Source organism: Polyodon spathula, chromosome 6 (genome assembly GCF_017654505.1).
Source record: "Polyodon spathula isolate WHYD16114869_AA chromosome 6, ASM1765450v1, whole genome shotgun sequence".
NCBI classification, from domain to species: Eukaryota; Metazoa; Chordata; class Actinopteri; order Acipenseriformes; family Polyodontidae; genus Polyodon; species Polyodon spathula.
In genome coordinates, this window is record NC_054539.1 from 70,870,482 (window position 1) to 70,887,763 (window position 17,282).

At 36.7% G+C, this 17,282-nt stretch overlaps 1 protein-coding gene across 2 annotated transcripts in view; it reads left to right on the plus strand.

Moving 5' to 3' along the window:
• The first annotated feature begins 2,216 nt into the window (after window positions 1-2,216).
• LOC121317557 (synaptosomal-associated protein 25-like) overlaps window positions 2,217-17,282 on the plus strand; it is a 49,308-nt gene continuing 34,242 nt past the window's right edge. Inside the window, exon 1 of one of the 2 annotated variants that reach the window (XM_041253630.1) lies at window positions 2,217-2,377. The gene's annotated coding sequence lies outside the window, so the exon portion shown is untranslated. The remainder of the gene's footprint in view (window positions 2,378-17,282) is intronic. The other variant, XM_041253629.1, reaches the window with a different exon arrangement.

Genomic DNA, 17,282 nt, shown 5'->3' on the forward strand with positions numbered 1-17,282 from the left:
TTAAACGTCCTGTAATTATTATTGCTGATGCTTTATACGTGTGTTTTCTTCGTTATTAAGTAAAACTGAATCTTTCAAAACAAGTCTTATTAGAATCATTTTATTTGAATTGTGTCTCTGTGTTTTACCTGTGCAGCAGTTTCGAACCCCACCCCCTCTCTCCATCTGAATAAAATGAATTCAATGTGTATCTCCTTTTAATCATATATTTATGTGGTTTTGTTTCGAGTAGTAACTAAATATTGGTTGTAAGAAAGCCCTTATAAGCGATGTGTAGCTCCAGTAATTCCTCTAGAGTTTATGTCCATAACCAGACTGCAAAACAAATTCAAATAAGAAAGCGTGTCGAAATAAAAAGCCCAGACCGTTGAGCGTACTTGAGTCCCAAGGTTAAAAAGCAGGGGCCTACACACATTCTTCTTAATGTCAATATCAATACCCTATTTAATTAAGACTGTGACCACTCTCATTCCTTGGCAGCAACACAGCACCTGATACAATCCATTCGCCATTCTCTTATACAGAGTGGTTCAGTGTAGTAGTGTGCAATTTATGTATACAAAGCAAAGCATTCAAATGGTATGCCATTTGCCTATAGCAAACAATCACCCAAGCATAAAAGCAGCTTTGCTTACTAGTGTTTTTGAACAGCTTGATTATATTGTAATACTACTATTTCTTGTATTTGAGTATCTATTTTTGTAATGCTCTCTATATATGAATTGACAATATTGTTACTGTCACTGTATTGCTTGAATTACCAGTCCCATATTATTGCTTTGTTGGACATATTTCAGTTAGCAAAATATCATTATACAAAATTTATTCTGTTATATTAGTATAGAAGGATTCTGCCGTGTTTAAACAAAACCCACTATTGCTTGTGTTTACCATTATAAATGTGTATTGTGATATACTTCAGCTTTCTACACAGTACACAAAGTTACCAAAGGCATTGATGTTGTTTTGATCATTACTTAAGATGGCTGATTGGAAGTTTTAACAAAGAATTTGGGGTGTATTGTACAGGGTTCATCATCATTCTGCAGAAATGTGTTATTTGCTTTTCAGGAAAGCAGGATTGCACAGTATGTGAAGTTCTACCTGGAAATTGCTGCTTGTTATCCAATTAAGAAAGCATGAGATACTTGAGCAATAATAATGGTTAGGAATGCAGTTCTACTGAAATAGTCCAGAGATTGGCTTAGGCAAAAGGGGAGGGGAGGTATGCCACCCTTGGCTATTTTTTAGATGGCTTTACTCAGTGTTCCATGCAAGCCAGCTGAAGAAATAGAAGAATATGATTGGCTAATGGATATGGTAATCATAATTGCAGAGGAGACAAGAGTGCATCTGCCTCCTTTGAATGACAGCAAAGCAGCAGTGACTGAGTGGAGAGTTTGCATCAGAGGTCTGCCTCCGCATTAAAGCTATGTATTTATTGTTATATTACATTTTAGAGAAAAGCTTTTTTATTTCAACATTTTGAGTAAGCAATACCTCCTCTTCCTCCTCTCAAGAGCCACATTATTATAAAATAAGGGGCTCCTTTATTACTTACTGGTATGAAGAGTAGTTTTAAAGGATGATCTGGGGAGTTATTACTTGAACGAGTTCTAAATAATGTTTCTAAATAATGGCATTTCTTTCTTGTAATTTCTTGTAATATGCATTTTTGTAATTTCTTATAAATAATACATTTAAAATACTGCTTATTTTTTCTGAAAAAAATAAGCAGTGCTGTGCAATAACTTGTGTGTCGCACTGTGCGCTGTGAATTTTAGGGCTGGTCTTGTCTGGGTGATTTCAAATGTCTGAAAAGCAACCTACGTATGTTTTCCATATATGGATCAGCCTGCGTGTAGGGATACCCCTATAGACCTCCCCTTTGGCGAAAACAAATCACTGCTGCATTATCCCTAAATTAGCAAGTCCAGGCACTGACATAAAAAAAAAAAAAACATTTCTCGCTTAATTCAAACGTAGCCTACTAGTCTTAATGGTGACCACAACTAAACATATTTGGCAAGCTGAATAAAAACGTCATTAAGTGATTAACTGGAACATTCTTGTAGTTAATATTAAAATACTAGAACAAAAAGATGCAGAATATTGCGGTCCACAGCAACTGATGACTCAAATCACCCCTTTGCCACACCCCCGTGATAGATTTAAATTAAAAGGTGGTGACGTCAAAAAGGGCGGCCATCTTTGATGAGGGCAGAACGCCACTCCATTGAAGAAGAATCGAGGAGGTTAGACCCAATTGAGCGCACCTCCTTTGCAGCAAGGAGGAGAACAAAAAATCAGTTTGCTATTTAAACACGCAGACATTTCCCATACAGAACTGACTGCACTTCACCACATAGAAGTAAAGGTAAGCGAGTGGGCGATTTAAATAACTTAATTGTGTATTTAAAAAGGAAACATTATGGCATTTTTCTATCGGCAAGCGGGTGCTGTTCAGAAAAGTAGTTACAGTAGCAGGCAGCTTATTGTTTCAGCCACAACATTGCATTTCAGTATTTTTTTAACACTTATATATTAAATTGTATGTTTAAAAAACAAAAACAAAGACGTATATTAGAATAGCTGTTGTTTGATGCTAGGCTTTTAAATGTTTTATGCAATTGTGTCGTCAGAAATGCTGGCGGTGGGCGGATTCATTTCAGCACCATGGATAACGCTCCACTGCAGCGAGAGCGTGGCTCAGAAAAAAAAAAAAAAAAAAAAAAAAACTACATGTTGACGCGTGCCTCAGATTTTGTTCATGGGGTTTCAACGTTTGATATAAGAATGTGTTAAATTTAAACGTTTCTGGGTTTTGCGCAGGGTTGCTAGCTTCCAAAGGGATTAATGCAATTGCTGATATAAGGCTATGCATCTTATCGCTCGCCGCCCCCACACTGAGTGCACGCCACGAAAATTCTGCCCAGGTGATTTGTACATCTCAGCAGTTGATCAATAAATATGTCCTTGCTGTTAATTATCCTACAGGACTTTATATAAGAAACGAAGGTGCTGAGTTAATATTTTTAAAACATGTAGAGGGGGTCGAGGGGGGGGGAGTCTGAGTCCAGGAGTGCGACACAGTAGTGTAGTTGTTTTTTAATACCAGGACGAAGAAAAATCCAACTTCGTGATTGAAGGTGGCTTTTGTTTCCTGGTCCAGACAGCTTTGACGTACTTGCGTCAAAAGAATCCCATAGCCTTGCCGTATTTACGTGCCTGGGCATTAGTAATGATCATTGTTTTATTTCTGCCGGATGGGGGGGGGGGGCGGTTCTGCAGTATAACTAAAAGAAAATGTCCACCATTTACTGTTTCTCTGAAGCACGATCATGTGGTCTTGTCTTGCGAGGATTTATAGCGCACTTGTTCGTCAAGTCGTGCACATTTCTCTCACTCTATCACACCATCACAATACAACGTTTTAAACAAAGTACCAAGATGTTATTTTAGATTGAATATTTTACGAGTTCTTAGTTACTCTTTTAAATTATTTAAATCAGCCTGTTGCGGCTACCCACTCCACTAAAACGGCGTTTTAACTTAACTGTACATTTATATTTACATTTTAAAAACCGGGCAGGCATAATAACAGAGTGAAATATCCATTTGATGAAATGAACTGGAGATTGAACTACAGAAACCGTTTTTGTAGTAAGGTGTATAAGTTGTGTTCTTGAAAACAATTCCATGTTTTACACGATTAACTCTTTTGGGGGGGGGGGGTATTGTCGAATTACTCATGTTCAAAATCTTTCCATTTTAAATAGCAAAAAGGTCCAATTAAATCAGATCGTACTGATACAGATGTATTGAGCACTCTGGGTTATTCATATCCCTGTCATTATACTGTGCACTTAGTAATTAGGCTAAATAAACACAGGCATGTGCAATGGTGAAAAAAAATGAAAAAACAAACAAGGAGCAATAACAGTTCTGTTCTGTGCAGATCTGCACACATTTTGTTATTCTGTATTTGATAAAGCGTCATTCTATTTAATATAAGAGACTTGAATGATTAGCTTTATTCTTGGTTTTAAAATATACTTTTTGCAGGAATCCAGGACAAAAGCGAAAAGCTGTTCAAGTCAGTCAAGACATATTTAATAATAAAATGTGCCTAAATATTTGAAGCTCCATCCATTGTGCTGGTCTGTGTTTTAAGTGAATCATGTTGCCCAAAGGAATAAGGTTCTGTTTGAGCTTAGCTGCTAATTGTACTTGGAAAGGCAATGTTTATGCATGGTTTACAGTACAGCTATGTTCACACTACTCTGCACATGTAAAATAATGATGTATGGTTTAATATGTGCAAATCATTATACTGAGAAAAAAAAACGAGTCATTTATTATTATTATTATTATTATTATTATTATTATTATTATTATTATATGACTGTGTATTTAGATGGGCTCCAGGTACATGCTGGTCTGTACTGAGAGAAAAAATCTTTCTGTCTTAGGTTTTCAGACAACCATTAAATTAGTTTAACTGTATAGTGAAGATGTGTAGTTCCATTTTAAGTATGACATGCATGTCGGTTACACACAGCTAAACAGGCAGACTTATTTATTTTGAAAACTAAGTGGCCAACAGACTGATTAATAGCAACATCTTTTGTATTGCTTCTTAAGGTCATAAAGTAAAATCATGTTTTTTTTTTTTTTTTTTTTTTTTTTAAAAGAGTGTTCATGATATTTAGTTTATATGCAAAGCCTCCTTTTAATTTCCTTGTTGTGTTTATATTATGAACACAAATAATGAGGGTCAATAATTGTGGGTATAATTACCAGACCTTTTACAATAACAGTAAATAGACTTAATTTTTATCTATGAAAATGCTGCATAGCTTTTAATGCCACACCAATTGTAGACCACTAATGTAAATTCAAAGGTGAATGGCTGATAAAGAGTGTACAGATGACAATTAATCAAATAACTGCGTTGATAGAAGCAGGTCTTTCAACTAGGCATGCATTATATAAAGAAAATTTGTTTCAATAAAAAATGAGCCTTTGCAATTTAGTGGATGGTCATGGGACCAAACAGGATGGCAAGCATTTGAATAACTGATTGTTCTAGTGATATGGAAGGGATTTGTCTGGCTCTATCTGTGACGAAGTTAGCACAGAGGTTATTGGAAGGTAGTGCACTTGTGCAGATTGTATATGAATAAACCACAGCATCCCAAAATGGGCACAATCTAGTGTTATAAAGAATCTCCTTTGGTATACAAACATGGCAGATAGTTTTGTGTGGGTTTTTTGATGCGTGCCATTTCTGTGTATTGTGACTGTGAATGCACTCTAGAACAGTTGAAAGTTATTAGAATTAGTAAATAGCAGCTATCCCAGAGGCTTCATTGCATTCCGGTGTCCTTTATATAGGAATCCTTTCCTGGGTCTGGAACTCTCTTCCTCTGCCTTTTCCTGGCAGGGATTCTGTCTTGCTTACTCATGCCTCAGACTGGGAATGCTGCTGTTGAATGTCTGAAATAGGTTACAAGTATAGCAGCCTCTTAAACCATAGATTGGATATTGCAGTCTCATTGCAAAGGGATTTTCATAAAATGGCATCCAGTGTACAGCACAATGGAAAAGATCGAAGTACGCAGCAGGACAGTTAAAAGCTTCCATGTTTAATGAATGCGAGGCAAATGGTAAAAGGGGGGTTGGGTAAGGCAGCAGCTTGGCCGCATCAAAGCTGCAAATGTTTATTGATTTGTTGATTCATCAGGAAATGAGTCCAAGCCGTGATAGTTTGCACTGTTCTTTGCAATTATTGTAGCATATATTGTTCTGCTACATCTTAGGATAAAATATTACTGATGATAAAAACTTGTTAATGCTTCCAGAGATAAACTGGTAACTTGAGAATAATAACTACTGTTAGACTATGTGTAATACATTTCACTGCAGTCTATCCATATTTGCCTATTTCTTTGATACATATATATATTATATATATATATATATATATATATATATATATATATTATATTATATATATACTATATATATATATATGTATAATATAATTGTCATGGGTGGTGTTTTATTTTAGGCTGACTAGAAGATTCTTCTAACTTGATCTCCTCTCTTACGACTGATATGTACCTAATGACTACTTAATGGTTATTGTAAACAAAGAATGAATTACCATAACATTTGTTTCTTTTATACCGTTCCAGCTTTCCATTTGATTCTGTTTAAATCAAGCATGAAACTAAGTTTTTATTACACCTGTTCAGTATATTTCCTGTAAGCATCCAGCCAGCCCAAATGCAAAGAAGATAGTTGGTAATCAAAGGGAACTCTTAAGCTAGATGGGTCTTGTCACAGACTGTATCGCAACAAAGGAAATGTTATGAAAAGAAAATGTTGATATGAAAACCATAACCTTTGAAAATCTTGTTCTAACAGCTTAATATACTGTCCTCTTTAATCCCCTTCCTTAACAAGAGGTCCTTCAGATTTACCAATATAAACCACAGCATGTTCATTGTAAAGACTGAAACTGAGCGTAAAGTCTTTCCTGTTTGATATAATTAGTTATGCCTTGGGGGGGTACAGAACCAAAAATATATATTTTTTTCCTACTGATCTGTGATGGTTTCATCATAGAACGCTAGTTAGACGTCATAACATAATACGTTAATGTTATCATCCATTTGGGTTGCATGGATTACATATACGTTAATGGTAAGTCTTGTCCCGGGACCAATAGAGGTCCCTTCAATTTGTTCAGTAGGTGTTTTCCACTAAATGAGAAAAGGCTGGAAGATTGATGGGTTCCACAAAAACATTCCCTATAAATTGCAGTTCCTGAGATCAGCAGCCAGCTGGAGCACTTATATTGGGACCACCCCCACCACCCATGATATTACTAATCTGGAAACCAGCTCCATCAAGTGAGCACATCTTTGGGTCTATTCACAAGAAAACGGGAGTACGTGATCGGATTTCATCCACAGTCACCTATTTAACAGCATTGCTGTTCATAACAGATAATTCAGATGCGGTTTTCGTCTATGAAGGCATGTTTTTAACGAATTGAGAGAAGGGTAATGATTACCTCATTTGCATAAGGTTTTCATCAGTCCTGAGTGTCAACCTGCTATTCATAAGAGTAAACGACAGCAAAACGCTGGTGATAAGTAGACGTTATTGAATGCTTTCTACAGTCTAAACTAACGACATCCTCGGCAGACAATTTTTTTTAAAGACATGTTTTATTACTATACTTGCTTTGGTATCTAGTTTGACATACCCGTAATTAACACTGCCTATTTTGAAAAAAAAAATCTGTAGCTTTATATGAAAGAAAATGTTTAATATAAATATATACTCCCACAAGAACATATCCTCTGGCATAAACATTTTGAAACAGCACTGTGAAGCAGAGAGCAAGTGAGAGACTGAGAATAGACAGTTATTTTATTATTAATTTCTTTGCCCTGATCCGCGGCTGACAGCCATCCTTTTCTTTTTATTTCTTGAACCTGCGAGGCTCAATCAGTGTTCAAAAGAGAGTCTTCTTTTCCTCACACCACTAAACGATCCATTTTGTGTACACTGTGCAATATGGAGTGAAATTTTTAGTGATTCATAAACATAAACTTACCCCTGATTGATTCCCTGCTTTAAACAGGGTTTATTATTATTATTATTATTATTATTATTATTATTAAATTATTCAAAAACCCTCCTACAAACGTCCTCCTACAGTGCTTTTTGTTTTGTTTGTTTGTTTTATTTTTGGTCCTCCAGTTAAGAATGGAAATCTTATGTTTGCATATGGAAATCTGTTTACCAGCGTTCCCAAACAAAATACAGTATTTATTTAAAAAATCCTTTTTGTTTTTCGGAATCAGGTTTCGCAAACTGCCCATGCCTGGCAGCTGCAGACCCAGGTTCCGGTAGTACTGGCAGCTGCAGACTCGGGTTCCGGTAGTGCTGGCGGCTGCAGACTCGGGTTCCGGTAGTGCTGGCGGCTGCAGACTCGGGTTCCGGTAGTGCTGGCGGCTGCAGACTCGGGTTCCGGTAGTGCTGGCGGCTGCAGACTCGGGTTCCGGTAGTGCTGGCGGCTGCAGACTCGGGTTCCGGTAGTGCTGGCGGCTGCAGACTCGGGTTCCGGTAGTGCTGGCGGCTGCAGACTTGGGTTCCGGTAGTACTGGCGGCTGCAGACTTGGGTTCCGGTTGTATTGGCTGCTGGAGACTCGGGTTCCAGTAGTACTGTCGGTGGATTCCATTTTTCTTTTTGCAACAGCTACCGATGCCACCCAGGGAACATTAATAATGCTGACAATGTCATCAAAAAGAGACACATTTTCATTCTTGAACAACTGTATACCCATTCATAAAGTGCTTTGCGACAGTCGTCCGTATTCTCAAATCATTTTATGAATAGTAATGGACGACTTTCGTTAGTTTTAAGCGAAATTAGTTTTATTACGGCAGTCGACGAGTACTTTTATGAATAGGGACCCTAGATAGCAAAGTGGTCTTCCATCCTATGAAAACCACAAAAGTCTAGGTGTATATTTCTTGGTAATATTTAAGAATACTTGACAGTTATAACATCTGGAAAATGTAGAGGGGTAAGAAAGAAAGGAGAAAGCTCACGTGATAATATCGCCAGTAAAGGTGGGGCCACCATGGGCAGTCCTGATTCAAAGAAACGATGAGTCTGCAAGGTGCTTTTCTTATTCTCAAAGGAAACCTAACCGGTTTTCAATGATTTCTGACTCCTTCAGAAAGTCTGTTCTCCAGAATGGCTTTTAGAGTAAGTTATCAATGTTGAGAAATGTCTAAACCAGTAACATATGCCAACACCTCTAATCAGCCATCTATCAAGGTTTGTTAAATCTGCTGCATTACCAAAATGGAACTTGTATACTGACTGGACTAAAAATTGGAGCGCAGCCATAATAGACTTTCCCGATATTTGGGCCACTGTAGGATGTCTGTTGCTTATCAAAACATGCTGTGGTGGTTTTCTGCTAATGCTACCATTCCAGGAGCATAGAGGAGGCTGTCTTGATGGATGCTGCCACTGTGTTAAAGACTGCGCCGGTTGCACTTGTACCCACCACCGTGCCCTTGAGACCTTTCTGCTTTCCCATTATTTTTGCTGAATAGTTATGCTGAACACTTAAACAGCCCATATTGGTCTAATGTTGCAGACTAAGGGATTTTCTAATTGTACATACCTTCTCATTTTTTTTTTCTATTTATACACAAAAAATATCATGGTTAAAGCTGATAATTGCTTACTTTTGACAATAACCATCTGTTATTATCACAATAAATACCAAATTATCAGCGTTCACCATAGTGCCTGCCCAGTAGGTCCGTGTGGAACTTTAAGTAAGTGATAATGTGTGGGATTGGAGGTTTGGGGTGGCATACCTAGCGAAACAGCCATGAAGCTGTCAGGGGTCATAGCCGCTCTGCTGCTGTTTGAGAGAAAGGGTGTTCTCCAGGTAAGTAAGGGTAAGTTTTGCTGTGAATAGCTATTCCAGTTCTCAGGTTGATTTTTATACTACAGGGGTGCCACAGGGTGTTAAGATTTTGGCACACTTTTTACTGCTGCTTAAATTTTAAATAATAATAATAGTAATACAAATTTTAAAAGCAGTGGAAATAAACTCTCTAATAAAAGCCCTGGAAAATATTTGCTGAATCTGTCAGCTTGGGAGTTAACGAGTGCTGTTAGCCTCTAAGGTAGCTGTGGTATGGGTAATTCCCATTAATTAGAAGAGAAAGTTCAATTTTAAGTTTACACATGGGTCATTCCAGCCTAATTGCACCACATTCTGGGAAGATGTGTTTTTTCTCCATTTATGATTGATGATACATAAAATTGTAAAGATGCCCATTTTGATGACCTTTGATCACATTTTTTCAATGTGGGGGATAACTGTCCAAACAAATAATATTATTGTAATGTATACCTTTTCTCAAGGACATTACACCAATAAATAAATACAAAAATAAACAATGACTTATGTCGTTGACATCAGAGTCATTGACATCAGAGATCGAATAAACCCGTCTGTCTGCTTGTTATCCACTTTGTTCTAGATCATTGAAAAACATTTTGTTTTTCGCATTACAAATGTATCGTTCAAAAATGGTTTATGTGATAATCTTTTGCTATTTGTTTCCATTATTAACAGTTAGATTGCTTCATGGTTAGACCATTTTACTTTTTACAAGCTTGGGTCTTCCACCATTATAAATTCGCAAACTACTTTAAGTAATTTTGATGTATTAGAGATATTGACAAAAAAAAAAAAAAGAACTATGATCATTTCCATTAGTTATGGTCTATATCCGTATGTCCTAAATCAGTTAATAGAAAAACTGCATAACGTTAAACTGTGCAACAGAATCTATAGCAAATAACTATCAGTATTCAGGGAGACCCCAGTGCCATTTCCTAAAATACTTTTTTATGGTTGCCATGGTTTCTGAGATCTAGCATTTTAAAGGCCGTTGGTTTAAAGGCTGTTTGGGCACAATTTTTGGAGCTCAAAGTTGGGGCAAACGTTTTATGCACTGGAATGCGATTTTGAAGTCATGCTTCTTTTAAGGCTAGTGGTCAACATATATTTTGAGGCATGGTGTCATTAACATTTCACTGTGAAGTGATTTTGATGAAGGAGATATAAAAAAAAATAAAAACAGTTCTCCAAATCCATAGCTCTTTTTTATGCCTATCAGACAGTGAATGCAGACATCACCTCTGACTAACAAGCACATTATGTAACTGATAGCTGCCAATTACTGCAGGCAGGTCTGGAAAGAGATACAGAAAGATATAACACATTGCCTGTTGCATTAAAGGCTGCACTTCTTTGCAAGTGGTTCCTTTGAGAGGCCTGTAGGTGCTACTGCAAGTAATAGCTGTAAGCGATGTAGTGAAGTTACTGCAACTTTAGTGGAGCGTGCAGGACAGTGTATTCGTGGCTTATTATGACACCATTTTGCAACCCAAGTACTCCTGCTCGATCTGTCAATGAGCGTGCATTTGGACTGTTAAAAATACGTTTCAGGTGTTTCGGGTATGTAGTACACTACAGTCCTCAGGTCAGCGATTTTTTTGGTGGCATGTTGTGTTTTTCACAATATTGCCATACGAATGGATGTCATATTGACCTTCCAAATGACACAAGCTTTTACGAAGGCCTTTAGGGAACACTGGGAGATACTCCATTTGCCTCTACTGTGAAACAAATCAGGGAGCATCTTTTTTATATGTATTGGTTTAAATTGTGTACTACAGTCAGCACTCGGATATCCGTTACCCAGATACATGTCAGTCGCGTTTTACCACCCGTGTATTGAGAATAAAATCAAACCCAATTATATACTGTTTATGTAACAATTAAATGCACTTACCCATCACATGCGATTTCTGTCACCAGTTTTCTGATACAAAGCCCATCTCTTCAATGTTACAATGTACTTGTTTATCTATCACAGGCCTTGCATGACAAATCTCTCTTAAGTTAGTCTGTGTTAATTGTGCAGTTACACGGCGCTTCCTCCAATTTCACTTGATGAAAATGCAGCAAAAACAAAGTGAACAAGACAAGCTACAGTAATATAAAAGTTAATCATTACACAGTTCTAGATACTCTGATGTTTTTTTTTTTTTTTTTTAAATCTGATATTTAGTTGTTTTTGTGCGTTTTCATTTCAAGTGAACTGTGACATAAGGGTCTTATCGAGCACTATATTCTGCAATTTTGAATACTGACTTTGGATACTGTTTTAATTCTGGAAAGTGGTGTTGTTTTTTTAATCTTTTGCAAAATTGCATTGCCTTTTACATTTTATGCAGTTCTGTGCATGGGTAACATTTTGATTTAATTTTGCTGTTGGGTCGTTAAGGGGGAATTATACATACTGCTACAATACGTACCGGATTTAAAAGTATGCACTGTATTACAGTCCACGTGTGCACAGTCGTCTCTTTTGGCAAGTGATATTTTCAGAATATTCGTTCTGAATTAAAATGCTTCTTCTGTTGAAACTATAGCACTGTTCCAACAAAACCAACTACAGTACATCTAAATGGAAGCCTACTTATTTTAAAACACAGTCCTTTCAGATATGTATTTTTGACATTGTATCTTTTTTGTGTTCCCTGAAAAAACAGACAAGGGTTGGAACAGGCCAAAATGAAATGATCAGACATGCGTCACACTCATTTAACCATCACTGAAGTAAAAATGTTATAGGGTCGGATATGTGCGTGCTGACTACTGAATTAGTAACAGACAGCTTTCAACATTCAACAGAAGTTATTTTGTTATTTTACAATCAAGACAATTATCCAATTATTTTGAATTGTTTTTTTGTCTAGTAATGTTAATTCAGTTGATATAATGAGATGTCGCTAATACACATAAGGTACACATACCCCATGTTATCAAAATCATTTCCTTGCATAGGACATAAAAAAAAGACGGTGGATGTTAGTTGAAATGTTTTTTTTTTTTTTTATTAAACTGAAATGTAGTCTTTATGTAACAAGAAAAATAAATTGTCCACACACACACACACACACACACATATGTATGTATGTATGTATATGTGTGTGTGTGTGTGTGTGTGTGTGTGTGTGTGTGTGTGTGTGTGTGTGTGTGTATATATATATTATATATATTTATTTATTTAGTTATATTTTTTTTTTTTATTTTTAAATTCAAAATTCATATATTTAATTTAATTGTTAGACAATATATTATATATATATATATATATATAATATATATATATATATATATATATATATATATATATATATATATATATAATTAAAATTGTGAATTTAATTTTTAAATCTAAAATATATTAAGTACCTGTATAAATTTTGTTGAGAACTATATTTGTGAGGCTATTTATTTGTAGATATTAAAAGAGAAAGGGCTGTGCATTAAAACATTGTTTGTTAATACCTCGTTTTGTGGTACTTATCTATTTAATTTACGTTACGGAGATTCCTTTTCTTACCTTGGATGTATAAACCTTCACCTGTTCATACCTTATTCGTATGTAGCCTAATCATTTCTCCTCTGCACCACGGTGATGTACCTCCCGGGCTCTTTCCTGGTTTTGTACTGTTTACTGGTTTAAATGTTACTTCCAGGTTAGAGGGCTTGTTGATTTGTATATTATTTGTGGTGCTTTGCAGGTAATTAAAAATTGCTTTAATTGGGATTGGTTAAAAACCTTTCATATGATGAGCAATGGTGAGCTTTAGAATTGAAATGGAAGAAAGTTAATTGAGTTAATTAACTGTATTACTGTATGTTGGCTTAATTGTAGATTTAAATTTTGAAATTATGCCTATAGTGTCACTTGCTGGTTTTGTTTGTTATTATAAGTCATTTTTAAAAGGTCACTCCGCCACCCACAATGTACTATGTTTTTACATATTATTTGTTTAAATGATCTATTGTCTTTGTAAGTGCATATTTAACGTTTTTAATATTTGCCTTTTAATGGAGAAATTTTTTTGACAAAAACATTTCAGGCGATGAATAATAAAGTCATGTCACAAATTATAATAGATAACGCAGTAGAACAGTGACTTAACCAAACAAAAGTGACTCTCCCCACACACACACACACACACACACACACACACACAGATATCAAACAAAATCACAGAAAAGTGAACAAAAATACAGATCAAAGAATCATGATAAGTTTTCGGTATGAAAGGTGACACACTTTCAAAATGAAAACATTACAAAATTAGTATCAGGCATGACCTCCCTGAGCGTTAACACAATCCTGGCAGCGTTGACGCACAGACATGATCAGCCTCTGGACAGACCGCTGTGGGATGCAGCCAGCTGGTGAGTTGTGGTTGTCTCCTGTTGATGGCACTGCCGATTTGGTCCCACAGATGTTCTATTGGACAACAGGAGAAAAAGCTGGCCACGGCAAGACCGCAGCATTGTTTTCTTGAAGTCGTGCGATTGTAATCCTAGCACCGTGTGGTCTTGTATTGTCCTTCTGGAAAATCGACTCTTCAGGATTGGAAAAACTGTTGCCTTGAAGAATTTGTCAATGTATCGCTGAGCAGTAAGGTTGCCCTCAATCTGCACCAAAGGAGATTCCTCCCCACATCACACTTCCACCACCTCACGGTTGGCTTGAACAATGCAACAGTCAGCATAGCGTTCTCCACACACGTCGTCTTCCGTCAGGTCTGTCGGGCAAAACTGCATTCATCTGATGCACGGGTTATTTCTCCATGGAGATTCTCGTACTGCAGCCACTGCAGTCTGAAAGCGGTTACACAGATGGATCAGTCGGGTGTGACGGTCCTGGGCCGGTGTGGTGACCCTCTGCCTTCCAGGACGTGGCCTTTCCCTCATAGAGCCAGTTTCCTGGTTTCTCTGAACTAGTCTGCTGATTGCTGAAGCAGAACATCTCATTCTCCAAGCAACTTCTATCACAGACAGGCCTCCTTCAATCATGTCGATAGCAACCAGGCGATCTTCATTACTCAAGTGAGGCATGGTCATATCTTTCGCTGTTCTTGCGTTAATTAAAATCATGTCTTTTCAAATGGCTATTTAAACAGATTCTTAATCAACTCATTTTGGCAATACTCAAATACCAAACACTGAGCACTTGTCGTTTTTATGAAATCACATGACTTGAGCTCAGTATTTTATTATCCCAAGGAACAATACTACTCAAACAATCAACATATACAGTGTATATATATATATATATATATATATATATATATATATATATATATATATATATATATATATATATATATATATATACACACACACACAACATAAGTAAATAAACACTGCTGTCATTTGCTTAAGATATTATTTAAGTCAATTATAAGTGTATATTAAAAAATTCTGGTTCAGACACAAATAAGCAACGTGTTCATTAAATAATTTATTACATTGTACTACTTAGTAATAAGAAGTCCATGGTGGATTAATGTGGAATAATTATTATGCAAAAAAACCCTACACATTTGTTTTTCTGGGCACGCTTCCCACTAAACTGCAGGCTTCTGCCAATAAAGCACAGAAATGCCCCCCTACCAAACCAATAACTGAACTCGCCTTGCCTGAAATGCAGGCTTGCTAGGGCTGTTACTTACGTACTCATTTCAGGGGCTTCACAATGCCTATTTCCATTAGTGTGGCAGCTTCAGGAATCTGTCCACCGCATGATGTACTATTCAGTGTTTTGATTATCATCTCAAGGTAGGCGCACAGGCTGCAGATGCTGTTCTAGGGCCAGATTTATTCTTGTTGCAGCCACTACATCATTCCAGTCTTTGATACAGGCAGCCTGTGACAACAACTTCAATGTAAGGGTTAGTACTGCTTTAAATGTAATGCTGTCATAAACCCTGTTGCATTAGCTTTGCATACTGCGCTGTTCTCCCTGCTGTCTTTCATTGTGTAAACTAAGCGAATGCAGATGTAATGAGTGTATAAAGAATGTTAGGAAAGAATGCCTGAGCATTAGGAAGGAAGACTGCTGCATCGCTTTGCGGTGATTTATATACTGCCCTACTAAACAAAGGTTATAGGCTGCTTGTGTCCCCTCTTATTAGTGTATATCTGTATACTAGCAATATCTCTCTATCCAGCAGCAGATGACATTTACTTATTTGTTCATCATTTTTAATGTTATATACGCAGCTTACATTTTTTTATTTATTGTTTCAAGACGAACGACTTGACATTACGTGGCGTACATGGCAAATTGAGATGAAGGACAAACAGCAAAGCTGTTGTATTGTGTATTATACGCTACACTGCACCATTAGATGGACATCATTGTTCTGTAAATTCAAACTTGAACATCTCCTATTGAAGTACAGTGCACAGAGGGTACATTACATAAGAATTAAGTCATCCAAAAATTATAATTTAGTATGAAATTGAACATGATTGTAGGTCACATAATCTTAATCCAGAAATTCCAAACACATTTTAAAAAATACACTGTTAACTTAAAAAAAATTACCGACAAGTAAAACTTAAGGGGCAGTTGCCAACATACGTTTTCTTATCAGCAGTGGGACATTTTTTAATTGCTGCATAAGGAATGGGAAGCTTTTGAATTTCATTATTCAGTCAAAAGTGCCACTGTGACATGCATGAAAACGATGTGGAAAATACAGATTAAACCACCAGCCAAAAGCCAGGGTTGAACTGGGTTTTCATGTCCCTGCAGCTCATCAAGTTTACAGCACCTGACATGGTTCTGTTTTGTAGGGTAACAGGAGGTCTGAGTAACTGCTACTACCTTTAACGAGACTTGTTCTCTTCTTGTTAAGAGCAGATATAAAATGGAGGGAGGTGTATTTTCTTTTCTCATTATTTTGAGCTCGCTCTAGGAACATGGCAACCTCAAAGGGAAACGGCTCCTAGGACCTTTTTTTTATCAACGGCAAAGACAGAAGTAAAGACAGAAGTAAAGGTTCTCAGCAGCAGCCACTCATTTCACCCTGTGGGAACATGAAGCTCTGGGGAAAACCAGGAACTGGAATCTTGGGAGGATCAATGAAGTGTGATCACGTGCAGGGGATTGTGCAGAGGCTTGATTTGGGGCTTCTGCCATTCTATCTGTGTCACTGGCTGTGGATCTCCAGGATGTTTATCAGCTTCCCTGTGTTGTGTGTGAGTGGGGCTGGCATCTTTGAGAAAAGATATGAAACTAAAAACTCAGCAGCTTTCAAAACATTGAAATTCCCAGATTCTTCCAGACCATCTTGCATGTACATTAACATAAAACACTGTATACATGAATGTCACGTTCCATTGAATAAGCTAAGGAGTTTTAAAACATTTCTGTGACGCCAATTCAGCAGAGAAAAACGAGTCACATTTTATTACATGGCAATTATTTAAACAATTAATTACAGTATTACACATTTCAAATGTAATGCATAGAAAATGGGAGTGACTGCAGTTTTGCATTTTGTATTGTGAAAGTAATACAATTCTACATTAACAATTTCATTGTAGTCTTCATAATTCTGGTCAGTGATTGGTATGTATAGGGTTTGTTGTGTCTTAATATAAAATGAAGTTGATTACACAGCGTTGGTATTTTTAGCAGTATTAGCAATAAAAAGTAGTCTCTGCGAGTGGGCGTGAATTTTATTTTTAATCCCCCGATATGGAAACTATTATCGCTATCGCTATCATATCAAAATATCTATTTTGGTGCCCATCCCTAAATTTAACCATTGT